The sequence below is a fragment of the Ambystoma mexicanum genome, chromosome 10, assembly GCF_040938575.1.
Source record: "Ambystoma mexicanum isolate Mex_15411 chromosome 10, UKY_AmexF1_1, whole genome shotgun sequence".
In the NCBI taxonomy this organism is placed as follows: domain Eukaryota; kingdom Metazoa; phylum Chordata; class Amphibia; order Caudata; family Ambystomatidae; genus Ambystoma; species Ambystoma mexicanum.
The window spans coordinates 871,143,825-871,170,850 of NC_090932.1; positions in this window are offsets into that span (position 1 = coordinate 871,143,825).

The window sequence follows — 27,026 nt, forward strand, 5'->3', positions numbered from 1 at the left end:
AAAATATGGTTACAATATCACTATAATGTGATGTACATTTCATACAAGAATGGATCGCCACATGTATCGTTAAGATCAGTGTGTATAGGCCCATATTACCAAATTACTGTGAATGCAAGCAGATATCCATGACCAAATGATAATGATGTGTTATTATATATCACTTACGCTTAAGCGCTTTATATAGAGAAAATATACATACAATATCACCCAACCTGTGTTGGTACTCATTATTTTATGGAATTCCAGAAAGACACATTATTTGGTATTCCTGTTGGTTCTTATTTAGGGTCAGTGCTGAAAGTGTTAGACTTGTGGCACTCCTGTTCTTATTTTTCTTCTTTTTATTTTAAGGTGCCTGAACAAGAAAGCCAGCGACTCCAGAAGTAAAGAGCCACAGCCCAGGAGCTTGCATTACAAAAAAAAGAAAGAAAAGAAAGAACGTTTTCTTTTATAGAGGTTGCAAGGGAGACCACACAGGTCGCAAGGGAGACCTCAGAGGTCGCAATTGCGACCTCTGGCGACCCCTAAATGACGCCCCTGGTTATAAATTAACAATTATAATTATCACCCTGCAAAGTTTGAAAGTTCCTTCCTGTCAAATGTAATCCATCTTGCCACACGCTACTGCTGGATCACAAGCACATGGCAATATTGGATCATCTGAATCTCTGGATAGAATCGGATGCCCCTAAAGACCTAAAACACTTCTCACAAATTTGAAAGACTTTAATATGTTACAACTTGATAGAGGAGGCACTGTCACACCCTCCCTTGTACACACACCTGTTAATACTGCCACTCCTGCCATTGCCCAGAACTCTGGAATTACTATAGCTCACCCCGCTCCCTCTGTCCCATCTTATTCCCCCTTCAGAATCCGGCACTCACGTGGGCCTCCTGATGACTCGCGTGCACATGAACGCTTCACCCGCAACAGAACGCTCTCCAGGTTGGGTCCTTTTTGCATTGGCAGCTTCCTTGGCACCTAGGTTATCGGCGGAACGCTACTATGCTTCTGCGTCGCGTGACCAACGCTGTGTGCTCACGTGACCCGGGGATCTGCTCACGTGATGCGGCAGCACGTCATGTGACGGGAAGTAATGCCAGAAGCGTGAGCATTTAAACACATCTCTCCCTGTACTCGCTGCTTCACAGCTGTTCTTTGCAACTGCTTGGCGCTATGTGTATTTTGGATTTCTTTACTTTTTTTGGATTTTTGACTCGGTTTGCTTACTTGGACTTCGCTTGGATTACCTTACTGGCTTTGTTACATTGGATTTGCCTGTGCTTTGAACTCAGACTGCTCTTTGGACTGCAACACGGATTTCCCTTTTGCATCTGGTTTTCTTTGGAACTTCTTGCTTTCAAGCTCCACAGCTACCAAACCACGTTCTTGTCTTCAGGTGGTTCTCACGTCATTATTGGGACTACAGTCTACCTGCCCACATGAGTCCTGGACCCTTACCTCATAGGTTCATTGCCTTTCTCCTGACACCTCTGCTAAGACCTTTTTCACGTTATTTTGGCACTGTCATTTACTGTCATTTGCTTCGGACTTAATCATTATTTTCTTGCAGCGGATTGGGGTCCCAGAGGTTCGCGGTTCTGGAGTTGACCATCTCCACCTGTGGCCTCAACGGTCGCACAGGGAGTGACTTTGAGTTCTTTCTGTGTGGCATTTGGGGACAGAGGACTCTTCTGCCTACACGACATTCAAGTCTTAACAGCCACACAGCATGCTAGTCACACTCTTGAGGTTAGTTTTACCTCAGATCAGGTTCTGAAAGTACACAATTCACTCTATTAACTTGGTTGGAACATGTTGCCATTCTATTTATGATATGATATGTCATTTATAACGCACCTGTACACAAGTGTTTCTAGGTGCGACAAGACAAGGAGAGGTAAACAGAAGGAGGACAAAAGAACGATATTACTAGGCCTTGGGTCACACAGATCACGCAAGTGTGGGGAATAGGGAGGGGAAAATCGCCGGGGGGGGAGAAGTGCAGGATACTCAATAAGTGCTACCAGAGGGTAGCTCACAAGTGCAATGAGAAGGGACTGTAGCGTTACAGATATAGGCCCTTAAGTGCTGGGGGAGGGGCGGAGGCAGTGCAAGGGCAACTGGGCATGCAGGAGCCTGGGCCCGCGTTCAGTGTGGGGCCAGGTGACCAGTGTGTTGAACCGTCAGGGACATCAGCAGTGGAGAGGAAGAGAGCAAGCGGAAGTGAAAGAGAAGGTCTTGAGTTGCTTCTGGAACTGGAGGTGGTTCTGCTCAACTTCTGCACTGCATCGCTACATTCTGCTCTAACGTTCAGTGTTATGTGGATGACATCCAGCTCTCCTTCAGGCTCCCCTCATCCACCTCTGCTTCTTCTCTCATAGCAGACTGTGTGGCTGCAATTCAATAATGATGTGCTACCAATGATCTCTGCCTTAATGCCAGTAAGACTGAGATCCTCCTCATTGGGACATCCGCTGCCTCCTTTCCTCTCTCGCTCTGGCTGCCCACTTGGGGCCCTCTTCCTGCTCCTTTCTGTGAGGCTAAGAACCTTGGTGTCATCTTTGACTCCACCCTCTCCTTCTCTCCTCACATCTCTGATGTCTCTATGAAGTCAAACTATCAGCTACACCTCCTCAGAGGTATTCTTCCATTTCTCACTTTTCCCCAGAAGCTCACTGTCTCCAGAGCTCTGGTCCTCTCTAGGCTGCACTATTGCAACAGCCTCTTTCTAAATCTTCCTGCCTCTACTCTTCGACCTTTACAACTTATCCAGAACAGGACTGCGAGACTTGCCCTTGGCCTCAAGCCCAGGGATCATAGCTCTCCAGCTCTGAAATATCCCTGTGGCTGCATCGTCCTCTTTCTGTGGCCTAGGACCACTATACCTCCAACTGTTCTCTTCCAAAACATCTTCCTTCTCGAGCTCTCTGCTCATCCACCTCCACCTCTCTGAGGGTCACACACTTCTCGAAGCAGAGATTTGGGGGCAGATCTATCTCCTCGGCTGGGGCATCCCTCTGGAACAGCCTCCCTGCCTCTCTCAAACTTTTAGCAGAACCACCTCAAGCAATTCAAGACCTTCCTTTTCGCTTCCGCTTCCTCTCTTCCTCTCCCCTGCTAATGCTCCAGTCAACTGGATATGCAGGAGCCTGAGCCTGGGCCAGAGTTCAGAGGGTAGCCAGGTGACCAGTGGACTGGATCCCCACCACTTATGGGTCTATATCTGCAACCCTACCGTCCCTTCACTCTGCACTTATGAGCCACCCACTGGCTGCACTTGTGAGTTAACTGCACTTCCCCCTTCCCCTCCCCTTCCCTTCCCCGCTGGCACTTCTCCCCTTCCCTTTTCCCTGCAAGTGCGCAATCTGAATGACCCATTTAGATCGCTATTTTGTCCTATCTTTGTTTCCCCCTCCTTATTTCGTCAGGCCTAGAAACACTTGTGTACAGGCGCGTTATAAATGCCACATCATATCATATCATATCAAATGGCTGACTACTATTTGGCCATAACCTCTGGGCCTAGCCCCTCAGCCACAAACCAGCTGTAAAACATCTGTGAGTAATAATGGATGCTTTCTTTTTTTACCGATGCAATTACTGTTCTCCAAGTCAAGTTCTATGTTTAACGGATGCACAGCTTCTTGTGATCCCTATGACCAAGAAACATATGATATGAGACTGACCCTTCATCAAGCGTGGCAGGCAAGTTGTGGGCCAACCTACCTTAGACATATCCTGGACCATACTACATTTCGGAAGCAACATAGGACATCTGTCCCCCCCATTCTAATTTCAGATGCAGATCAGTGAAAGAATCTCTTCCATGTTACAAAAAACATCAGTGGTAGGAGACTGACACAAAGGTGACATTTGGGCTGTATTATATTTTATACCATAACATGACATAAAACAGTAGGAAATGGGGAAGGAAGAAGAAAAGAAGGGAAGAAAAAGAAGGGAGGAAGAAGAAGAAGAAGAAGAAGAAGAAGAAGAAGAGGAAGAAGAAGAAGAAGAAGAAGAAGAAGAAGAAGAAGAAGAAGAAGAGGAAGAAGAAGAAGAAGAAGAAGAAGAGGAAGAAGAAGAGGAAGAAGAAGAAGAAGAAGAAGAAGAAGAAGAAGAAGAAGAAGAAGAAGAAGAAGAAGAAGAAGAAGAAGAAGAAGAAGAAGAAGAAGAAGAAGAAAAAGATCCATAAATGGCTGACCATCAAATTGGTGGTGAGGCAATACATAACGTCAGAATTCACTACATTTCTAGCCATGTTTCATACTCCTCACCTTCTGGGCATCATTCCACCACAATGCTCAGTGTTAAAGATCCATTTGCAAGCATTGGCTACTCTTCAATGCCACTATGATGCAGTCTTGGTCCTGGTGTGAACACCAGTCATCTATGTCTATCATGTATAGGATTTTGAAATCATTAGGTCTAACAATCCCAGGTCCAACTTTCTTTTGCATCCAAGAGGACACTATATTCTTCAGCAAGTTCTCAACATTTACAAGAAATTAAGTTTCATGTTTCCAATCTGAGGCATGTGATGTCTTTGCTTTCGATATATTTAATTGTAAGTTCCTACTTCATTCTTTATGAATGCTATCATCTTCAGTTATTTAAGGCCCTAATGCCACATATACCTTACTGGTTACTTTCCTCTTTACTATCAGACAAATGTGAGGGGACAGTATGTTAAATCCGCTTTTTCCTGCACCTTGACCTTTCCTGCGGTCTTTTCCTTCCCCTCAGTGAGGCTCTTGGTAACAGTCAGGTCTGTTTGTGTTTGCTTCTCCCTTTTTTCCATTGCTTTTCAAGTTTCTTTAAGTACTTGTATTTTGAGCTAGTCCTCCAGGGTTCTATGTGAAAAGGTCCCCTATAAAGAAAAGTCACCAGGTAGGGGATTTTATTTCCCTTCTACCCTTAAAGCCTTCTCCCACATATTCGAGGACGGGTATTATTTACTATTCTAACTCCAGTCCTTGAATATTTGGGGAAAGTGCTTGATTACATTTTCCTGGGCGACTTTATCACTGGACACTGTCCTCCATGAATTCCTTTAATAGCCACGCCATATAGGCATTCAAATTTCAGGTAACAGCCATGCGCCTTTTCAATTTGTATCTTAAATAATGGCAGGTGACTGTCCTGGCCCTTGGCATATGGAAACTCACTATCAGTGTTGGAAAATGAATTAGTACCCGGCGAGAGTCAAGCAGAATGCAACACGCATTCTGATTGGCTCTTGCCGGGTCCTTACCCGGCCGAGAATCCTTCGATTCTTGGCCGGGATTCCAGCCGCCTTGTCCTCGGCAGGGTGCTCGGCAGCCCCTCAGCCAATGAGGAGGCTCGAATTGGGCCATCCCTGCTCCGAGCATCCCCATGGCTGAGAGGCTGCCTTCATCCCCCGCTGGGGACTCTAGTAAGCTTTTTTTCCCCTTCCCTCCCTCTTCCCTGCCCTCCCCATCCCACTTAGCAGCTAGTTCCTGCGTCCCCGGCGGGGGACGAGGGCAGCCTCCAGCAGTGTGGGCGCCTCCACACGGCTGGAAGCTTCCATCATCGCCCACTGAGCATGCAGGTATGTGTATTTATTTATTTTTTTTTTTTTCTCGTCCCCTCCCTCCCAACCCCACTTACCTTCTGCTTCTTTTTCTTTTTCTTTTTCAGGAGCAGAGGAGCTGGGAACACTTTTGTTCCCAGTGTGTCCGCTCCCGATGGCCACCATGGAAAGGGAAAATGGACTCCGTTTTCCCTTTGCATGGCGGCCATTTTCTTGGTCGTTTCTTTTTTTAGTTTTTCTGTCGTGAAACGCTGCATTGTTTCGGGACAGAAAAATGTGCTTTTAGTGCCCCAGTCACGCATATATTGCAGGCCGGGGTACTAATAGCCCGGGCCTTCATTAAGGCCCTCGCATCGCTCGGGCCTACAACTATGGGCCCTGGGGCATTACCTGAGTTGGTAATCCCCCCGCCGCTCAGGTCATATTGCTTAATTATGAAATGCAATGCCAGGGTATGTGAGTCGGATCAGAGACAAGGTTCTTGATCTGATCTACAAGAAGTAAAGCCAGAGGACATTGTACTATCTGATATGTTACAATTTGCCAGGGGACTGTTTGACAGTCCAAAAAGGCTTGTGATCAGTGCATGTGTAGGAAGTGCACATAAACAACTGCATTGAGGCTGTGTTTCTCCTACTCTGGGTAGGTCTTCACTATGGATCATTAGTGCTGTATATGATAAGATAGGTGATGGGATATCCTCTGGTCTACTCAGTGTGGCATTTGGAATATGTTTGGGAATCATAACAGCGGGAGAGACAGGGGGCATGGGTGGCAGCTGTCCGCTTCTGGCTCCATCCGGGTGCCCAGTGACCCCTCCCCCAGCCTTCCACTGGCACCCTATTATCCACCCCCACACGACCAAAGGATGTCTCTGCTACTGAATCATTAGCCTCTTTGTCCCCTCCCTTTCATCCTCCAGGCACTTTCGCTGAGCAGAGTGTTAAGCATCCTTGCAGTGGTAAGGCAGTCGTGCTCCTTGGAGCTTCTGCTTTGCTTGATTTAGGCTGCTGAACTCTATGATCTTTCCGGTGCCTGGAGGCACCAAAAACAACTAGCGCTGCATATCTTCGGATGCCGTTTGGCAGAGTGCTATGCAGTCTTGCAGTCCTGCAGGACGAAGGATGTGGCTGCGGTGCAGAACTGCGAGGTGACATGTAAGTGCTGATGCGGCAACTGCCTGAGATCTGATAGCTTTTATTGAACCCTCCTCCCCTATTGGGTTTATACATATATAGAAGGGAACTAGGTTTAAAAGGTGAGTAAGCATTCCCATCCATCATGTCGTCATGCAGGAAAACAAAGCCTGCGAATTACAATCTTCAGCCACGACTGAGGGAGAAAGCTCTCACCTGCTCACCATAAGATGCTGTAGGAGGAGGAAAAGGCAAAACCCCTCAGTGAAAAGCACCGATAGATGGACCGGTAGATGGAAACCACAGGGGACACTAGTGAGCAGAACCTAGCAGCAGTGTGCCACCAATACAACAGGGTGTGAACACCAAACTAATGATACACAAGGTTCCACGTCTTTAGTGATAGACAATAATTCTTTATTGGAACTACGCTATCCCTTGCAGCAAGAAATACACACTACACAACAGGTGATCCCGATGCAGGGTACAAGGCAAGAGGCTATTGACCAGGTTAACATTACCAACGAAACTGGGATCACTGTCAATCGTGTGTCTGCCTCGATGGTATTATTTGCAGAAAGATCACATGAGGATCTCTCCTCGGCCTCAAATTCAGACAATTCTATATGGGTAACATTGCAGTTTGCGGTCAAAATCTTGCTGAAACTTTGCAAAAGGATCCACGAAAACGTTTGTGCACAGGCTGCCATCTTGACAAGGCTTGAGAATACGCAAGATATACTTATGGGGGTGGGCTTTGAGAGTCGGACTGATTAGAGAATGGTTACCATGGCCCCTGATGCACTGGAATTCCCTGAACCTGATTGGCAACCCAGTAGAAATGATAGAAGAGGTTCGAAACACGGAGCAGAACGGACTGAATGGCATTAATGACCCTGCAGACTTTGTCTATCACGAAAAGAAAGGCATCATTTAAAAAGGCTTGCCGCCTTGAAAGCTAAAAACGGAGCCACACAAAAACCTGTACCCCAGCAGATCACAGACGGGCAAGGCTCTGATAAGAGCACAATAGGGGGTACAAAACAAGCAAGGAAGAGGGCTAAAATGGAAACTAAAGTGATCAAGTATAAAAATTGGCACACTACCAGCTAACTGGTCAATGTCCACACCGAAGAAATCGCTACAGCCTCTGTCACTGAGGGCGACGGTGGTGCTTTCAGTGAGCCCAATACTATGTCGGCGCTGGACGGGTGCTCAATGCCTGGGTAAGGCAGCTCCACCTTTGGTGATGGGAACTGCAACTAGCCACTGTCTTGACAAGGACAGTGAGATACGGGCTAAGTTGGAAATGGGCTGCAGCAAAACATTCAAAATGTGCGGACTGTTTCCTAATAGAGTTGAAAAATTGATAAACAGACAGGCTATATTGCAGGCACTCCATATGATGCCCCAGTTAAGAGTGCTGCTCTTAAGTGACATTGGCCCTCATTACGACCCTGGCGGAATCCGCGGTGCTAAATGCACCGCGGAGCATGGCGGAAAGCCGCCGATAGCGCCATGGGGGTTGGCGGATTTACCACCCCATGCCGACCTTGGCGGAGCGGTAAATCCCCAATCCCCATTTTACCCTTCCCCATTCCCATTCTTGCCCCATAGGGTATAATGGGAGTGGGGAAGGAGTTAATTACGCCGCCGTAAAGTACGGCGGCGTAATTAACAACGAGGTCCCTTAGCGCCATGGTTTTCTCCGCCCGGTAAAACCAGGCGGAGAAAACCTCCATGGCGCTAAGGGAACTCGTAGTACGGCGGACGGGTCTGCCGCGATTAGCGCTGGCGGAAACCCACTCCGCCAGGGTCCTAATGAGGCCCATTGTCTATGTTGAACTGCAGGAGGGTGCCCAAAATCCGATCTCTGTGGTCCACTGACATGCAAGTGAAGCGGTCAACCTAATTCAATTCTATCATCATTGTTGGCTGAAAATGGGGTATAATATTGAACCCCTGAAGTCGACAGTTGAGGAATATCAAGAACGGTCGCAGTTACGTAAGCTAACTGGTGTCAAGAAATGCCCTGGAATGGCCCCTAAGTTGGCAAAGAAAGATGGTTCTACTCCTGGGTGGGGGGTGAGGATGACAACCACAACAGATGGCTGTTGTGTAATGCACAAATCAGATGGGGAGGATCAAGACTCAAATTACCAAGAGTGTACCTGCCTGATCAGCTTTTTGCCGGTAAATCCCCAAAGAAGGCCATGATTACTTAGGATCATGGCTTGGAATACCTGCAGCTTCCGTCAACTTATCTGTGATACAGAGGGTCATGGGTTTCTATTTGAGCAGGATATATTCATGATCCAAGAGTGTTGGCTGACCCAACCAGTCACTTTTGATGGGTATATAATATTTCAAGGAAACCCGGCAAAAAGCGGTTTGGTCCCGAGACCGGTGGAAGATATGTTGATTGGTATTACTAATGATCTGATGGTGCAAGAAATGGAAGTTGGGGCAAATAAGGTTAACATCATAGCAGCTGATATTAATGCTGTACCCAGAAGGGTGTGGGCTTGTTACTGGGACCATCCGGAACACAAATGACGGCCCTTCTCGCCAGCTAGTTCACATTTGATGTGACACACAATAAACTCACTCTGTAAAAAATAAAATGGGATAAACTTGAATTTTTTTAACAATGAGTAAATAACATAAATGTGCATTAGTTTAGAAAGAATGGGAAGAATGCTAGTTTTATGTCATACATCACATGAAGCACAAATCTTACTTTCCTAGACTATTGACTGTCTGCACATCAAGGAACCGTTCAGCCTAGCGACTGGCCTCCTTCTTTCTCTGGGCACCACTGGACTGGCCTTTCTCCCCCTGTCTGGTCAGTGCTTAGGTGAGTTGGGCAAGTTAGGAACCTCTGCACAGGCATATGCTGTCAACTCTGGGCATCCACGCGTGCAAAATGCAAGATCCGCAGAAGATCTCAAGGTGACGTAACCTTTCTCGAACCTTCAGTGCAAAATATGCTTTCTGGTGGGAAAATACATCTTGGCACTGATCCAAACTGCTCTTCCCCCCTCCCAGTGGTGGACTGGACTATAGGGTACTCTGGAGATTTCCCGGTGGGCCTCTGCACCCTGGGCCTCATTTGTGTGGTATTTGCCAAATTTTCTCATAGGAAAAGCATTGGGCTTGCTGAAAATGTGTCATAAGGGGCCACTTTGAACATTATTTCCAGGGCCTCTTTTAGTTCCCAGTCCACCCCTGTCCCCTCCCACCTCTGTGCCTTGGAAAGCGCCTCTCTGGAATTCATGTTATCAGCACCTGGGTCAGCTCATAAATTCAACTCTGAGTTTCCTGTGCAACTGCATGTCTGTTTACAATGAACAGTGGAGCCACTCATGGAACCAGAGTGTCTCAGTGAAAGCTAAGTGCAAGCATTGCAATTAACCGTTAGTGAGCAAGCTCTGCAGGCCCTGTGGTAGTTAGTGTCATATTATTGCAAGACTGCCCATCTAGGCACTATAATGCTATTATACTGCAGGTTTGCAAGCACTCAAGACATGCCTCTATTAGCTATTACCCCCATCCTGTCTTGGCAAGTTGTGCACTTATGCACAGCGTAGTTAGTACGGCAGGTTATGCACCTGCGCACATCTTAACCATTATTTTACAAATACTTTGTCAACAAACAGAGGAATCGGATGATGGAGATCAATGTGTATGACCCGCCCGAGGGTCACCTTACCAGGAGTATTCATGATTCTCTGGGAGAAGTAATAGCTGACTGGTATCAACGAAATGGGGATATGCTGGCATTAGTTGGTGGCAATATAAACACCCGTTGTATTGACTGACAAAAAATAGATGCTATTGGAAACATCGCAGCAGTAAGTGTCATGAAACAAACATCCCACAATGCCTATGGCAAATTGTGGTCATGTTTTGCAAAAAACTAGGAGCTGCACACCATCAATGGTAGAGTAAAGGGAGACAACCTTTGCCATTATACCTGGAAGGCGGGAGGAAGGGAAGCAACACTGGACTACTTTTTCATTCACTGCGTTGAAAATACTATATATAGCGATCATGCTATGGTAAGACAACTAAGGAGTTTCGATTGGGCTAAATGCCTATCTAGGAAAATAGGGAATGTGGAGGTAAACATGGGGACATAAAGAATGAACTGGACCTTTAAAATCTAGAGTCCATAAATGAAGCAGTGGTGCACAGTGTCACAGCAGTAATGCTAAATAATCCTAAACTCCCTGCCAGGGGTCTCATCAGTTGGTATTCTAGGGATAGATATGTGCATAGACATGAAGGCAGGCATGTGCAGCCTTATGACCCGGTGATTAAAGGTGCAAAGTCTCGGCTAAGACGGAACATACGGGCTATTGGGAGGCAGGTTTAGAGTGACAGTGTAATTGTCGCAAACATAAGGAAAGAAAAATGCAAATACAACAATTGGTCAAAAAGATGCTGACTTTCATTAGAGACACACAGTGGCAACAAATGCTGGGCATCATCGGGACGGGTGATGCCAAGAATATTTGGAGATCTCTTAATGATGTAAAAGGGACCAAACCTTGTATTATTAATAACGCTATTGACGAAGCCACTTGGGCTGATTATGTGATGAACATTTATGGTGGAAATGAGGCAGGCCGCCATAGAAAAGACTACTCCAGGGCCCGAAGTTTAACATGTTTTTTTTACGCGGATGGTATCATTTTGATGATTAAGAAATTGAAAAAGTCTAGAGCTCTGGGATCAAATGGCCTGGCAAGTATAGTATTAACCAGCAACCCAGAGGGGTGGGGGAAGATTTTGCTGGTACTATTTCAATAACTTTGTGAGGAGGGCTGCATTCGGAGATCTTGGAGGCAGGCTATATATATTCCTCGCTACAAGAAAAATCAGTGGACGGACCCAACACATCACTGATTATTATTACCGATGTTGGACGTGCCTGGTAAGATCTCTGCAAACATAGTATTAAGTGATTGAAAGATTGGGTCTAGGAAAATAACATCTTGGGCCCTTTTCATACAGGGTTCAGAGCAGGATCTGCCACTTCCCATCCTTCTATTGAGCACATTGATAAATAGGGCACATAAGAAAAACAGCCCTCCCCTATACCGGATGTATGCCGACTTCAAAGCTGCATTTGACACAGTAAACAGATTACGATTGTGGGCTAACTTTTAGAAAATGGGGCTTTTCTCAAGGGTGCTGCACCGGGGTGATACATGCCCTGCTTTGGAGTGCCTCACTGTAGGCTACCCCCCGCCCTTTCCCCACTGTGGAATTGGGTGTGAGCTTGTTCCTTGCAAACCTGATGACTACAGCTACCAGAAGTCCTTGCAGCAAAATCATCATTGATTGTCAACACCTCCACTTGCTGTGAGCTGCAAGTTAAGACTGCCTGCCTGACCATGTGAAGAGCACAGAAACCGGTAAGAGGAGAACACCAGTGGCTGAGAAGGTTTACTGTGCAAGGAACTGGAGTGCGGCCCTCTCTGCTTTCTTTTTTGTCATATATATATATATATTCAGTAAAAAAAACTTTGTTAAAGGGAAGTTATGGTTCAAAGTAAAACTGAAAAGCCCCTGAAATTCGCTAGTTATGGTAAGCTAAGCAACCATAACTCGCGCCACCACCGTGCATTGCTAAGACTAACACCCAGGACATCAAAGATGACATCACAAATGTCATTGATGACATCACTGATGACATCACATGTCTGACTCGCTCTTTTTTCCTTTAGTGATATATCTTGGCCAGTAATAGTTAGGAACAAAATATTCAGAAAGTACTATATTTGTAGACTTATACTTCTAATATGTTCTTACAATAATTCACTTAGGGTGCACTCACAGCATATGGAACATATACATAAGGAAAATACACACTTGAAAGACAGCAATCCTTTCTGTGTATGAAGAGAATCAGTAAGGTTCTCAACACTTTCTTATTTTTGTTGCTGTTTTTTTATTACTGTACTTTCTCTGGATGTGATCATATTTGTATTTGCATTACTTTCTTTAGGGTGAAGTCAGATCATGTGATAGTTATACATCGGGAAGTAGTAGGTTTGAAGCAGCGCAATCATTTCAGTGTATAAAGATAATCAGTTAGGTTATGAACACTCCTTTTCTAGTGCTGCTTCTTTTGCGTACTTCACTTTCCCATTATATACTCATATTTGTATGTATTGTTCTGTCTTTGGGTTTTATATGTAATAATGAAATTATGTAGTAAGTGGGTTTTATTAGATACTTATTACATGTTGCACAGTACGCAAAACTCTAATAAGAAAGCATTTATCATTTCACTATTTAACATGGGAAGATTATGAATATTGCACCTCCATCATGTATGCTGCACACAATGCTTATGATTATGCATGAGTAGCTTACTGTACTATAAAGAACTTCATAATAGAATGCTATTTATATCAATGCATTGCTTAATGCACTACATAGCTCATGATATTTATTCCAATGATCCTTGACCCTTTTTTGTCAATATTATAATATGTATCCCTTGTACAGACTTTCATGAAAAGTAAATGAACATGTGATGTCATCAGTGATGTTATCAATGACATTTGTGATGTCATCTTTGATGTCCTGTGTGTTAGTCTTAGCAATGCACGGTGGTGGCGCGAGTTATGGTTGCTTAGCTTACCATAACTAGCGAATTTCAGGGGTTTTTCAGTTTTACTTTGAACCATAACGTCCCTTTAACAAAGTTTTATTTACTGAATTCCATAGGTTTTTAGTATCACAATTTAACCATAACATCCCTTTAACAAAGTTTTTTTTACTGAATTTCATAGGTTTTTATTAGCGCAATTTAACCATAATGTCTACGAACATGTGACTTCATTGCACAACTTCCGGAGAATGCCACATGGCCATTTGCTTGTGCACAGCATGATGACGTGTCCGATAACCCATAAGCACTTCACAACAACATCTGTGCTTCATGGACAGTTTGGAACTACATTTTCTACCGATGTAGGAACTTGCAACTTCAACATTTCCCTCACACAGCTCCAACACCTATTCGTACTCATCCATAAACAATCTAGTACACAGTACATACTTTTGGCAAAATGGCTATTTACGTTAAAATGACATCAGCTAACGCCATCCCTCCTCCCCAAGAGACACCACCACTGCTGTAATCAAGCAGCATAAGAAACACTGTGAAAACAAAATCAAAATATCGAGACTGAGTACCCCAAAAGGAAATACACCGAACACGGGTTACAAAGGAACATATACAGTACTTTATTTAATACTGAATCCAGTTACAAAAACAGAGCAAAATCAGATAGCTATCGGCCCTCAGTACAACACAACGAACTCCAGCGTGATTCAATGTGTTCAGTGAGAGACGTTGTACATTAGAATGCATTCGCTTTTTATACACTTGGTGGGCGCGATGTCCGGCCCCACTTCGGGTTAATATTCCTTTTAATACATCACTGACCTAGGGTTCGTGCCTAGTCTCAAACAACCGCATATAACTGGTTTGCCTTTAATACATGTATTAACAAGCCTATGCAATAACTGTGTATTCTAAGATTTTCCATGCAGGCCTTCTTAAACATTAATACAATGTAGTTAAACAGATGTTCTTCTTTCAGTATTTGAATACATTGTCTCAACATATGCTCGTGGATTCGTTTCATTGCACGAGTAATCCTTCTACACATAGGTCAACAAAGGACAAGGTCTCAGTTCACAACCTCAACAAGTGGCCTGCAGGCAAGTTACACATTTGCTATGTGTAGAGGTCAAGACGGCCATGTTGTATTCTGGAATGATATCGTCCACCATTTTAACTCACAGGGTGACTTTTACACAGCGAATCCTAAAATGGCGGTTTGACCTAAAATGGCAGTTTACATGGATTTAAGGTCAGGACCTTGCAACGCGGATTTCTTTCGCAAGCAACTTTCGAGCAGCTTGGCCTAGGCCAATATTAATATATTTATTACAATAGGAGGCAAGATATACTTTCTCTTTCGACAAACCCTCCTTTTGGCCTATGCCAAGTGCTAAAAACTACTTTGGATCTCCTTGCAAATAACTCCATGCACCCTGAATCACTATTGGAAATATCTATTGCCATTAGGTCATTTGCTAAAATATCCTTCAACACATATTCTTTGGAAGTCTTATCTGGTGGATACACTTTATGTCCTATCAAACATATCGCTTGTGCGCAACATCCCCCTAGCATCAAACACATACCAGGTAGACATTGAATACAGCAACAAAGAAACAACAGGATTCCCAAAATAACAGGTTCCCTGCCAATACCTGGGCAACCATGGGAATGCTACATTATGGCAGACAAAGTAGACAGGTTCGCCTACATACAAAGGTCTGTTCTCCCCAGTCAAATTTGCAACGTTGGCACAACCTAGAAAATTTCCTATTGACTGAGTTCCATTCCTCTGTATGCAAAAAGAAACTGAATCGGGGCTATGGTTAACAGTGTAAGAAGGAGGCATGGCATCCTTATTGCCTATTGGAGCCATTTTAAAGGAAATCAAAGATTGGAAAGGACGAGACAATTTATCAGAAGGCCTAATAGAAGCAACATTCGGTTTACTCCTATTTGCAAAAAGCGAGCATCCCAGGGGAGTCAAAACACGTTTCTCAAAACTATTCAAATTAGTCCCATCAAAGTTCCCTGAGATGCTATCATTCCATCGGCCAAAAAACAGTGCTCTAAGCGAAGCATAGCAAGCAGTTGTCAACGGTAAAGGATGAATATACCAACCTAGCCAGCCCCTTATCCCCGTGTTGCAGTAAATGTGAGCAGACCCAACAGTTAGATTTATTAAAAATGGCATGTGTAGCATTCATGATAAGCAGTAAAGTGTTATTAATTATCTTGTTATACCATAAGAGAGACAACGGCAGAAAAAAAACATGCTAAACCAGCAACTTGCAAAAATCAAAATACAATTTGTCTGTGATGGGAATCCCGAGGGGATAGAGTATGCAAATTTACAAAGGGGGTAGGAACAATGGGTGCATTTTCAGTAGGCAACAAATGTTCTAAAGAGTGAGTTTCCTCAAGGTACCACAATCCTAAGGCAGCGACTATTAAAAAACCAAATATCATTATAAGAATACAGCAATACATTTTTGGGGCCCAGGCATTTTGTCCATTGTCCCGGTTGGCCACCCCCTTATTTACAAGTCCCATATGACCGGTAGCGGTGGCGGGCATCGTAGTCTTCAAACGGACACTCCAAACTCCTGTCAGCACAAATGTCATTGCTTTTCCATCTGAATGGACAAATAGATGAAACTTTGCTTTGTAATTGGGTGTGGCCAGTACTGGTGCTAACTCATGTTTTAGTCTTCAAAGCTCTTGACCATTTCAACTTTCCATTTTATGTTAGTTTTGTGTTTCTGAGCTTCTTTTAATGCTTTAATTGCAGCAACGGTCTGATGTAAGTGGAGTAAGCAAAAACCCATGCCTATGTTTGGCCTCTACTCTTGATGGTGTTATTTTTCGACCATCTGATGACACAATCTGACCCAGGTACACCACTTCCTCTTGACAGTACTGTAATTTCTCTTTTTTCTACTTTGGATCCTTTGTCACGTCGCAAAGTCAGTAGTGTTACTGAGTTATTTATATACTCCTCTTCTGTTGTTCTAAATGCTATCAACTCGTCAACATACTTTATCACTGTGCTTGTAACCTGTAAATTGCTCAAATCCATTCTTATAACTCTGTTAAAGATGCTAGGTCACTCACAGTACCCTTGTGGCATTCTACAGTGTTCGAATCTGGTCCCGCAATACATAAACGCTGAGAGATACCTGGAGTCTGCGTGTAGCGCAATGGAGAAAAATGCGTTCTTCAAATCTACCACAGTAAAAAGGTGTGCCTCTGCTGGAATGCTACAAAAACTTGCCGTGAGATTTGGAACCAATGGGTACTCTGCCTCAATTAATTTGTTAAGAGGGTGTAAATCCTGTATAAAATGCCATGCCCCTCCCTTTGCTTTCTTGATCGGATATATAGCCGTGTTGCAAGGTGATGTGCGCTCCTGTGTTATGCCTTGCTGCCATAAGGCATGCAGTGTCTCATAAATCCCTTCATCTGTTTCCTGAGAAAGGGGGTACTGCTTTACTTGCGGCAATAGTGTTCCTTCTTTTTATTTGATATGTACTGCCCCGGACCCTTTTAGTTTCCCTACTTCATTGGGTCCTGTTGTCCATAGGCTTTTTGGCAATTTTTCCAAATCTTCATGCAAATATATTGCATTCTTTTTTGTTAGCTAAATCATCTGGGAAACGTGTACTGGACAAGGTATACCGAATTCAAACACTACCTCTCCTTCCTCAGTGTCATGTGTCACTTACTCTTTTTAATGTCAGTGTAGGCAAAACGTAGTATTGAACGCCACCCCATGCTGTATTCATCAGTGACAACCAATGTAATCATGTCCTTTCGTACCACTCCTTCCTCCAGGTAGAGCTGTGTGTGTGCGTGTGTGTGCCTGAACTAACAGAGGAGGGGCACCGTGGCCTGAATAAAAACTTATTGGACAGCCGAAACACAACTTCCTCCAGTTCCAGCTACCCAATTCCGGTCTGCACATCTGCGGAGAACCCCCCTCACCAAGATGTGATAAAACAAAGATATTTTGTCATCACAAGACTGCTTATTTTCCTTTGTCCACATTTCTTGTATGGATTGTATATATTCTGTGCCGTCCTCATCAGGCTTAATTTTACAAGCCAATATTGAACCCATGTCTAATGTATCTGGATACAGCTTCCTTAGAGCCTTCAAAACATGTATCAATAGTTATTGAAGAGTGCTCCATCATTTATGTTAGAACTTAATTTTACCCGGCATATCCGCCCTGTTGCCATATTTTGTCACTTCTCTCCCCAACTAACGCTGCCAATAAACTCTTTATATCTCCTATAGCTAATGGGATTCCCGCAGTCTGTTTCTCAAAAACATATATCCACTTGCTCACCCCTGCCATTAATGAAGATCGAATGTAAACCAAATAGTCCCTATCCAGTGTTTGCCATGGTGTGTAGTGAACCTCTCCCCTTGCTTTCTGCAAAAAGGGCCATCTGTGTGCGATCTCTGCATTTATTGACACATTGTGGTCTTGTCACGACTGCATTCTAGTTTTCTACTCCGAAGACTATTTCCCCAATCTCCAAATGTCTCCTCTCCTTTCCCCTCTTCTCTCTCATTTCGACTTCTTCCCTTGCTCATGTCCATCAAATTGCACATCTCTAACTCATCGTCCCCATGATCGCTGTTGCCACTGTTCACCCAACCTGATGCAGTGTGCACACCTTTTGCTGTGTCATCTTCACCATTGTCCAAGTCCTGTCCCCAGTTGTATGCGTCCCGCTGTCCATCGATGTTCATCAGCTGCCTTTCCTTGTTCTTTTCCTTTTTTCTGTATCTCCTTTTCGTTGGCTTTCTTGTCTTCCCTGAACACAGAGTCAAGTTCCTGCTGGGTGCTCTTTTTAATATCTGTTAAATATTCCTGCCTCCCCTTCTCATCCTTACTACTGGCACTCCCTTCGCTCTCAACTTTCCTTTTATGTGTTCCTTCCTTATCTTGAGATACTTGTATAGGATTTGTATATCCTGCACCTGGTTTTAGTAATGGGTAGACCATATATGGAGGATAACTACCCTGCTCCCCTCCTCCTCCTCCTTCACCTGCTCCATCTCTTTATCCTTTTCTTCATAAAACTTCCAAAGTCCTAAAATGTCCTACCTCTTTTTAAGCTTTGCACCTTTGTGAGTAGCCAACAAATATGAATACATAATGTCGATAATATTTTTGGTCATTCCTTGTAACATTTCCCCACAGTGTCATGTACCCATTCAAAATGGTACTTTGTTATTTTGTCACGATATTGGGGCAGTTTCCTACACATGTGAATAAGTGGTGCGTCCATCCAATAGGATGTCATTATCATACCTTAATCCTTATTCTCGGAATGCTCTTCCCTCCCTTCTGCCTTCTCCCTTCTTCCTCCTTTCTTCATCTTCTCCTTTATAATTTAAACCTCTAAACTCTCAACCCTTATACAGTCAGTTTCACTTGCTCAATTTTATACTTACCACTTACTTGCTTGCCCTATTTTCATTCACTCTGGCCCTCTCCACAGGCTCGATTTTTCATCCCTTGCACTCCACACTTGCATACACTGGCCTTCTACTCAGTAGAGTCTCGTTAGGTTGTATTAGTACCCAAATAGCCTTCTGCCCTACGTTGGTATGTTAAAATGACAGTTACTCCTCCCTTCACTCGACTGCACCTTTAACTCGCGCTATGCAGCACCGTAAATATTTACACGTTATTTTGGCTCTGTCCCTTCCCTCATCTCCATAGCCACATTAACCGAATACTATAACCACTTTCCACAACACTAAAAAATAAACTGCCACTACTCATAAAACACATACAGGCATGTCCCTCAAAGAATGCTTCCCCAACGAGAATAAAATGACGCAACTATACCACTTGCCTGCACTACGCACAACTCTTGTCTAACAAGGTCTGCCACTTACTATGCAACCCTCTGCTCTAACACAGATGTGCCACTGTCTGCTTACTCCCTCTCGGATCGGCAGACCTAAAATCTAAGCATACTACAGTTAATCGCCCTCCACCACTGTGAGGGTGCATCGCTATGCACCAAAAAATAGTCCCTCTCACACCTTGTGCTTTTCATGCACGAGTACACTCACGTACCCTTCTAGGAGAATCATCACTTCTCTCAACTTCAGATTCTCCCTTTGAAGGCCTGAATTTCAGTCGGAGTGAAGGCAGCGCCGGACCAGGCAGACCTTTGGGAAATTGCCATCCGCTGACTTCCTCTTGCTTGAGCTCTTAGTACTGGCCAACGAACGTTGTCCCGCACTCTTCCGGGAGCACGGTTGGAATTCCCACACCTCGGTCGAAAGGCTGAGACATCTCGCTGCGGCCCCCAAAAATGTCTCGGGGGTCACCTCGGAACTCACCAATAAAAATAATACAAAAGTAGTCAATAAAGGATTGTACACATGCAAGAAATAATGCAGGTTTATTCAGGGCGCACACACAGCTGGGACAGCTGTATTCATACAGATCACGGTACAGAACAGCATGAAAAGGTGCTGTCAAAGAAACACCCCTAAATCTAAGGCTTTTATAATAATCGAACTAATTAACATTAGTAACTTTGCAACATGAAAAGAATCTCCCCACATAGAGCTTATTGGTGCTCGCACTTTATAACCTTATAGAAAAACATACATTATATTCTGTAAGTGGGTCCACAAACCTTACCACAAGACCCACTATTAAAGTATGTGATGTCACAATCCAACCCCCACTTCCCACATCGTAATGGCAATTCATTGAAACATTTGAGATGACCAGCGGAACTTTATTCATCTGCACCTGTCATCTCATTTAAGTACTCATGAGAAGCGCTCCCTAGCATGACACTGTCAGAGCCTTGAACCATGGACGTACTGCTATACAAATGTTGCATTTTAAGAACTCTTTGACCTTCTTCCAGGGGTGTCATTTCACCAATATGCCTGGGGTAGCGGAAGTGACATCACACAACCCTTGACTTCTGATGACATCACAGGACATGAAGTCATTTGACCCCACCCCAAAGTGACATCACGGGAAGTGATGGCACATGACCCTTCAACCCTTGGCAAAACAGTGTCATCACATAGCATTGTCCCTAAGTACACTACGAAGAATATGGTCACGTTATCACTGTAATGTAATGTACATTTCATACAAGAATGGATCACCATACATATCGTTAATATCAGTGTGTATAGGCCCATATTACCAAATGACTGTGAATGCGAGCAAACTTCCAAGGCCAAATGATACACTTACGCTTAAGCACTTTATATAGAACAACTATACATACAATATCACCCAACCTGTGTTGGTACTCATTTATCAACCTCAGAAGGATGAAAGTCTGAGTTAGCATTGCCGTGATTTGAACCTGCAACCAGCATATCACACATACATCACAGCAGCAAGGGGTCAACCCACTGAGCTATCTTACCGTCTATAGCTTTCTCACCGTCTATAGCAAAATGATGTCTGAATATTATCAAAGTCAGGAAGCAAATTGCACTCTGTAGTGGATACCATTAAAACAGTAACTGAAATTTAACAGCACGTCATTTCATCTGCAGGTCTAGTGCAAAGTTGGCCATATGTCAACCCATGTGTGGATCTACTTTTGAGGCTTCAGAGGTTGGCAAAATACGAACCATTGTGAGGGTTCATAACTGTGTACTAAAGAATTTAAATTAGTGCAGGGAAAGCAGCGCACTCACACGGCATCCCATTACCTCATGCATGCAAACAAACATCCTGAACAGCATTCCATGGAGATAGGAGACACATTCCAACAAAGTATTAATTGTGTCACAATGAAATCAAGGGCCAGTTTATGTGCTGTGGTCAAACATTTCTACATTGTACACCAGCTTTTAGGCACAAGGATTTTGTCAAGTGACCAAGGGCATCGAGATTAAATATCTTGTTATACCATAAGAGAGACAACGGCAGAAAAAAAACATGCTAAACCAGCAACTTGCAAAAATCAAAATACATAGGCCCTCATTAGGACCCAGGCGGTAAGGGGTTTATGCCGGCGTAAACCATGCCGACCCTTACCGCCTGAGTACGAGTTCCCTTAGCGCCATGGTGATTTTAACGCCTGCTTTTAGCAGGCGTTAAAATCCATGGCGCTAAGGGACCTTGTTGTTAATTACGCCACCGTAATTTACAGTGGCGTAATTAACGCCTTCCCCACTCCCATTATGCCCTATGGGGCCAAAAATGGGAATGGGGAAGGGTAAATGTGGATTGGGGACTTACCGCCCCGCCAAGGTCGGAATGGGGCGGTAAGTCCGCCAACCACTATGGCGGAGTTGGCAGCTTAGCGCCATGGACCATGGTGCTTATAGCGCCATGGTCCTCCGCCAAGGTCCTAATGAGGGCCATAGTCCAAAATGGATGCTTATTCTACTCTAAATGCTTTTTTGGAAGTTGTGAAGTTGAGGCGTTTAAGAACAGACTAAATCAGTGACTCACCCCCTGAAGTGTACCTTAGATAAACCTTTAATGAGTCTAGCAATTAATTGTTTAGAATTTCATAAAGACAAATTATGTGTTATTCCTATTATTTCTTATTTAGGGTCACTGTTCAAAGTGTTACACTTGTAGAAGCCCCTGTTATTTTTTAATAGGCATTCACAAGAAAGCAAGCTACTCCCGAAACAAAGATCCACAAGCCACAGCTACAGCTTAAATATACTTTTTGTTAGGGATAGCAAGGGAGACCACAGGGGTAGCAAGGGAGACCCCAGGGTTGCAGATGCGACCCCTGGCATCCCCAAATGATGTCCCTGCCTTCTTCCCATGTGAAATGTACTAAGGGGCCATTTGAAAGCACTGTGGCTCTTCTGACTCCATCTAAAAATCATGTTTTGCAAATCACTTTAAAATGGTTATGCTCTCCATGTCTGTCCGCTGGACCCATGGGTTCTAATCTGTGATCTCGGAAAAATAACAACTATTGTTTTGCTTCTTACCATATCACCCTGGGATTGTGGGGCCTGCGATGTGGTACACGCCACCGCGGCTTCGTTGCAGATCAAAAAATCTAACATATGTTTGCTGCAAAAGCGTTCTATAAGGCCTATTTACCAAGTTTTAGCATACCTCTAAGTTTGTCTATACTTACCAGTGCCCCTGAATTTCTTTTATATCTAAGTTACTTTTTATTTTGGGCTTGACGTGTGTAACAAACTAAAAGTTGCCCTTCCCTTTTACAGTGCTTCTCTCGCAACGTATACATGTGCAAATTTTCACCGCACGGAACGTATTTATTTTCATTACAGTTCCATGACTTCCTTGCAGGTCCTAATAGCATCTCTCTTGGAGTGCGGCTTGAGTCAAGGCCTTTTTAAATCAATGCATTTTGGGCAAATCAACATTAAGTCGAGTAAATATTCCCCAACGCTATATCCAAAGGAGCAGTACATACGTGCCTTCACGGAAGCGTATTTAGCCTGATCATTAGCAGCCTTCTTTCTGCTCAGGAGATCTTAACGTGGCCATATCAGCATTACAGTCTTGGGCATAGCAGAAGAGGGAAAACCATTTCAATGAAGTACGTTTGGCCAGTTTGCTCATTGAGGCCCCCTGCTCCATCTGCACGGCCTTTGACTTGAGAATAGATCTTATCTCATCATTATTCTTCCTCTGTGTAGAAACTCGTTTCATCCATGAAAATGTGTTATATAATGTAGATGTCACTATCTCTCCAGCTGTCTTTCTATGTTGAAGTTCTCCAATTTTTCCATATGTGCTTTAATAAAAAACTACAAAAATATTTGTTTTGTCTTTATTGATATACTTTGAGCTTCTAATTGTAATCCTAGCACGTCCCCAGGAGTACAAGGAGGGTGGCCCAAAATCCTACATAAAAATTGGTTTTGGGTAGTATCAGGACCTGCATAATCATTAGCTCTGCAAATCCCACTACCTTACAGAATTGATGTATACAAACTAATCCAATCGTTTACCCCCCAAACCTTACAAAGGACCTCATCACGACCTCTGCGGTAACGCCGGCGGTATTAGCGCGGGGGCTATTAGCGCGACAGCCATAGCCCCCGGCGCTAATAGCGCGGGATCACGAATTGGGCGGACTTGGAAGTCCCCATTCCCCATTGAGCCCATTCGGGAATGCCCCATTCCCCATTGGGCTCAATGGGGAAATTTTGCGCTCATACCGCCGGCGGATTTCCCGCCGGCGGTATGAGCGTGAATTCCCTGGGCGGATTTCACACCAGCTCAGAGCTGGGTTGAAATCCGCCGAGGCCCTGTTTCGGCGGACCCTTAAATCCGGCAGTAATATCACTACCGCCGGATTTAAGCGTTACCGCCGAGGTCGTGATGAGGCCCATAGTCCTTTAAGCATGTGACTGCTTTTTCTGTCACCCTTCTAATACATGAGAGCCAACTGCCCTATCTTGCATACAATAAACCATGGTCATTATATGTATTGCATGTTTCGATTTTATTTTTGTTGATTTGCCAGGGTTCTTTTGGAACTTCCGAGCCAAAAAAAAGTATTTTGGTCTTTGACAGGTTTAGTTCCAAACCATGGCCAGCTAAATAACCGTACACATATTGTCTGCTTTGTTGGAGCACCTGCAGAGTTTGATTGTTCAGAGCTGTTTCATCAGCATACATGACAGCTTCATATCTACTGCCATCCATGCAAGATAGGAGGATTCGTTTTTGCTGGCAAATTGTATGGATCAAAATCAACCAGAATAAAATTAAACAATAGGAAGTTCCTGGGGGCAACCCTGCCTCACTCCCTTGTTTATCCTAAAATCTGCCACATAGCTTTTGTCACCAGAACACCAAACAGTTGCTGATGTATCAGTCTACATTAGAAGAACAAATTGTATTAGGCCACTGGGGACACACAATCTGTTCAATTTGGCTAACAAAATCGACCGATCTACTGAATGAAAGGCCTTTGCAAGATCTAAAAAGGCTACATAGACTCTACCACCTCTGCTTTTGACAAACTTTACAATAATTGCATTTAGTACGAAACAATGGGCAAGCCGTGCCTAAAACCAGATTGCATGTTTGGTATAATATTATTCGCACCTGCGCACTCCTCCTGCCTTGCATGTAGACATTTTGCTAAAGGTTTGCAAGAAACATCCAACAGTAAAATTGGTTGGTATCATTGTGGATCAATGGCTGAGCCTTTCTTGAAGGTGGGAATTATAACACTTTTCTTCCATGACTCAGATAATATTAGTTAACGGGAGATAGAATTAAACACCCTAATCAAAATAGGCGCCCACCATTCCATAAACCATTTTAAAACTCAATTTCAAAGACCATCAGGGACCGGGCCTTCTCTTCTTTTACTGATCTCAAGGCTAACCAGACCTCATGCTTAGTAAATGATTTCCCCTAATATGCATGCTCTTATGGCCAAAGTAATTAACATTGTCCATCCTGACAACCTGTTGAGCATTGGGCACTAGGTTAACATATCTGGCTTGCACAAGATTATGGGTTTGCATGAGGAAGCAGCAAGTGTGAGGGTGGCCGTGCGCAGAGCACACCTGACAGGTTGAGGAGCCAAAGAGGCTTGTCGCAAATTGATAATATTGTCAATACATTGTGTTTCCCCCTTGACAGCGGACTATCGAAACCCTCAACTTGCGATCAGGTCAAGGCAAGAGCAATGTATCAAGGGAAGTACAGGGGGAGATGCACCTAAGGCACCTGTGTAAAACCCTTCCAACCTATAAGGACAAAATATGTAAATATAGCATCGATTGGTCTAAAAGCACAGAGGCGAAGTTAACTAAACCATGTCCACCATGTGGAAGTTTCTCCAAAGATGTGCAGCAATCACGTCTGACACACATACAGGGTACCTATAAGGGGAAGAAGCTTGCAAGCAGCATGGCTATATCCGAAATCTGGCAGATGTTTTAAGAGGGAGAGAGGGGACTCAGCGAAGCATCAGTGGATGCTGAGCCAGCAGGAAGTGCAGGGACCCGTGACCCCACCTTCCGCTCCTCCACATGCCCCTCCGAGCGTGGTCTCTGATGACACAGACAATGAGCAAGGGATGTACCCATTAAGTGAATTAAGAACAGCAGAGGGGTATTCAAATCTGACATATAAACCACCACAATACACTAGGGAAGAGGGACATAGAGGCAGAGGGCAGTGAACCACTGGGTGAGGAGTAATCAGCGAAGCACAGCAGGACACGAAGGAGGGCCTAGGGAGCATAGCCACAATCAAATGAATAGGATGACAGATTATTTTGAAGCTGGAAGGTAAGCCGGATGGGGAGACAGAGGGAGCAACTAAGGCAATGGATAGGTTGAAGGGGGGCAGAGAAGGGAGTGATTGGGCTGAAATAATGGAGGAAGTGGACAGGAAGGAGAAGGAAAGAGTAGAGAGACTAGAAAGGAAGGATAGGAAAGGAGGAGAGAGGAAGAGAAGGGAGAGGTGCAGAGGGGAAGAGAAGAAAGGATATCAAGGGAACACAGAGAGAGGAAGAGAGAGGAAGAGAGAGGAGCGGAAGCAGTGGGACAGAAGGATAAGAGAAGTAGAAGAGATCTAGAGACAGAGAGAGGTAGCAGAGCAGGAAAAATGCAAGTCGATTGAGAGGGAGCAAAAGAAGTTGTAGGTTAACAGATTAGCGAGGAAGCGTGCATGTAAGGAGGAGGCCGAGTGAGCAATAAGAGCTGTAAAGATACTGTGGATCAAGGAAATTACAGCATTGAGGGGGGCAGATGAGCACAGCCAAAAGCCAAAAAGCACAACCTCACAGGACAAGAGTACCGTGGAGCAGGCCAGAACAGGCGTAGGGGTCTGGGGGGGAGGAAGTGGGTACGACTTGCAGGACATCAATATTAACATGAAACCTAACGCAGACACAACCATGAGAAGACTGAGCTTTGTAGATGACATTTGCAATAACATGGGCTTGGGGTCCGACAACAAAGGGCAAAGCAATCAGGATGAGAGGGAGAATAAAATAGGCCCCAATCGATGAGGACAAGCATGGAGAAGCAGGTGACATGGGAGAGAGGGACTGGTACAGGGGGCACGGGAGGAGGCAAATATGAGCTCACATCACAGTCAGTGGACTAGCTATGTAACATTGAAGACCTAGTAACAAACATAATGAGACTCAGAGACCTCCCAGGATGAAGGCAGGGGGAGACAGCTATAGTATGCTGCAGGCAGAGGATGCCGGAGGGACCCAGCAATGACATCTGAATACCCATAACTGAACTGATAGGCGTGTACATAGGAATGCAGACAGAGAGGCCAGCAGGGACGTCATTTGGGGGTCGCCAGAGGTCGCAAGAGCGACCGCTGCCGATTGGCCAGCGACCTCTGTCACTCTCTTGCGACCTCTGGCATTTCCTCCAATCAGAGGAGGAGGGGGCGTGGCCACCACTCAAGCGGTGCAGCGTGCTGGTGGTCCTCCATTTTGTGAGCACTGCAGCGAAGCCAGCGTGCAGCAGCAGCTTCGTGGTTTCTCTTGGTGCCAGAAAGTCCAGGCCAACTAACTTCTTCCAAGCTAACACACAGCGGTGAGTCAGTCTGTGTTGTGTGTGTGACTGAGGTCGGGGGCGAGCGGGTGTGTGTGAGCTGCTGGGTGGATTAATGTTGCTGGCGTGTGCCGCCGTAGGCCCCAGGCCAGTGCCTTAAGTGGCACTACAAAT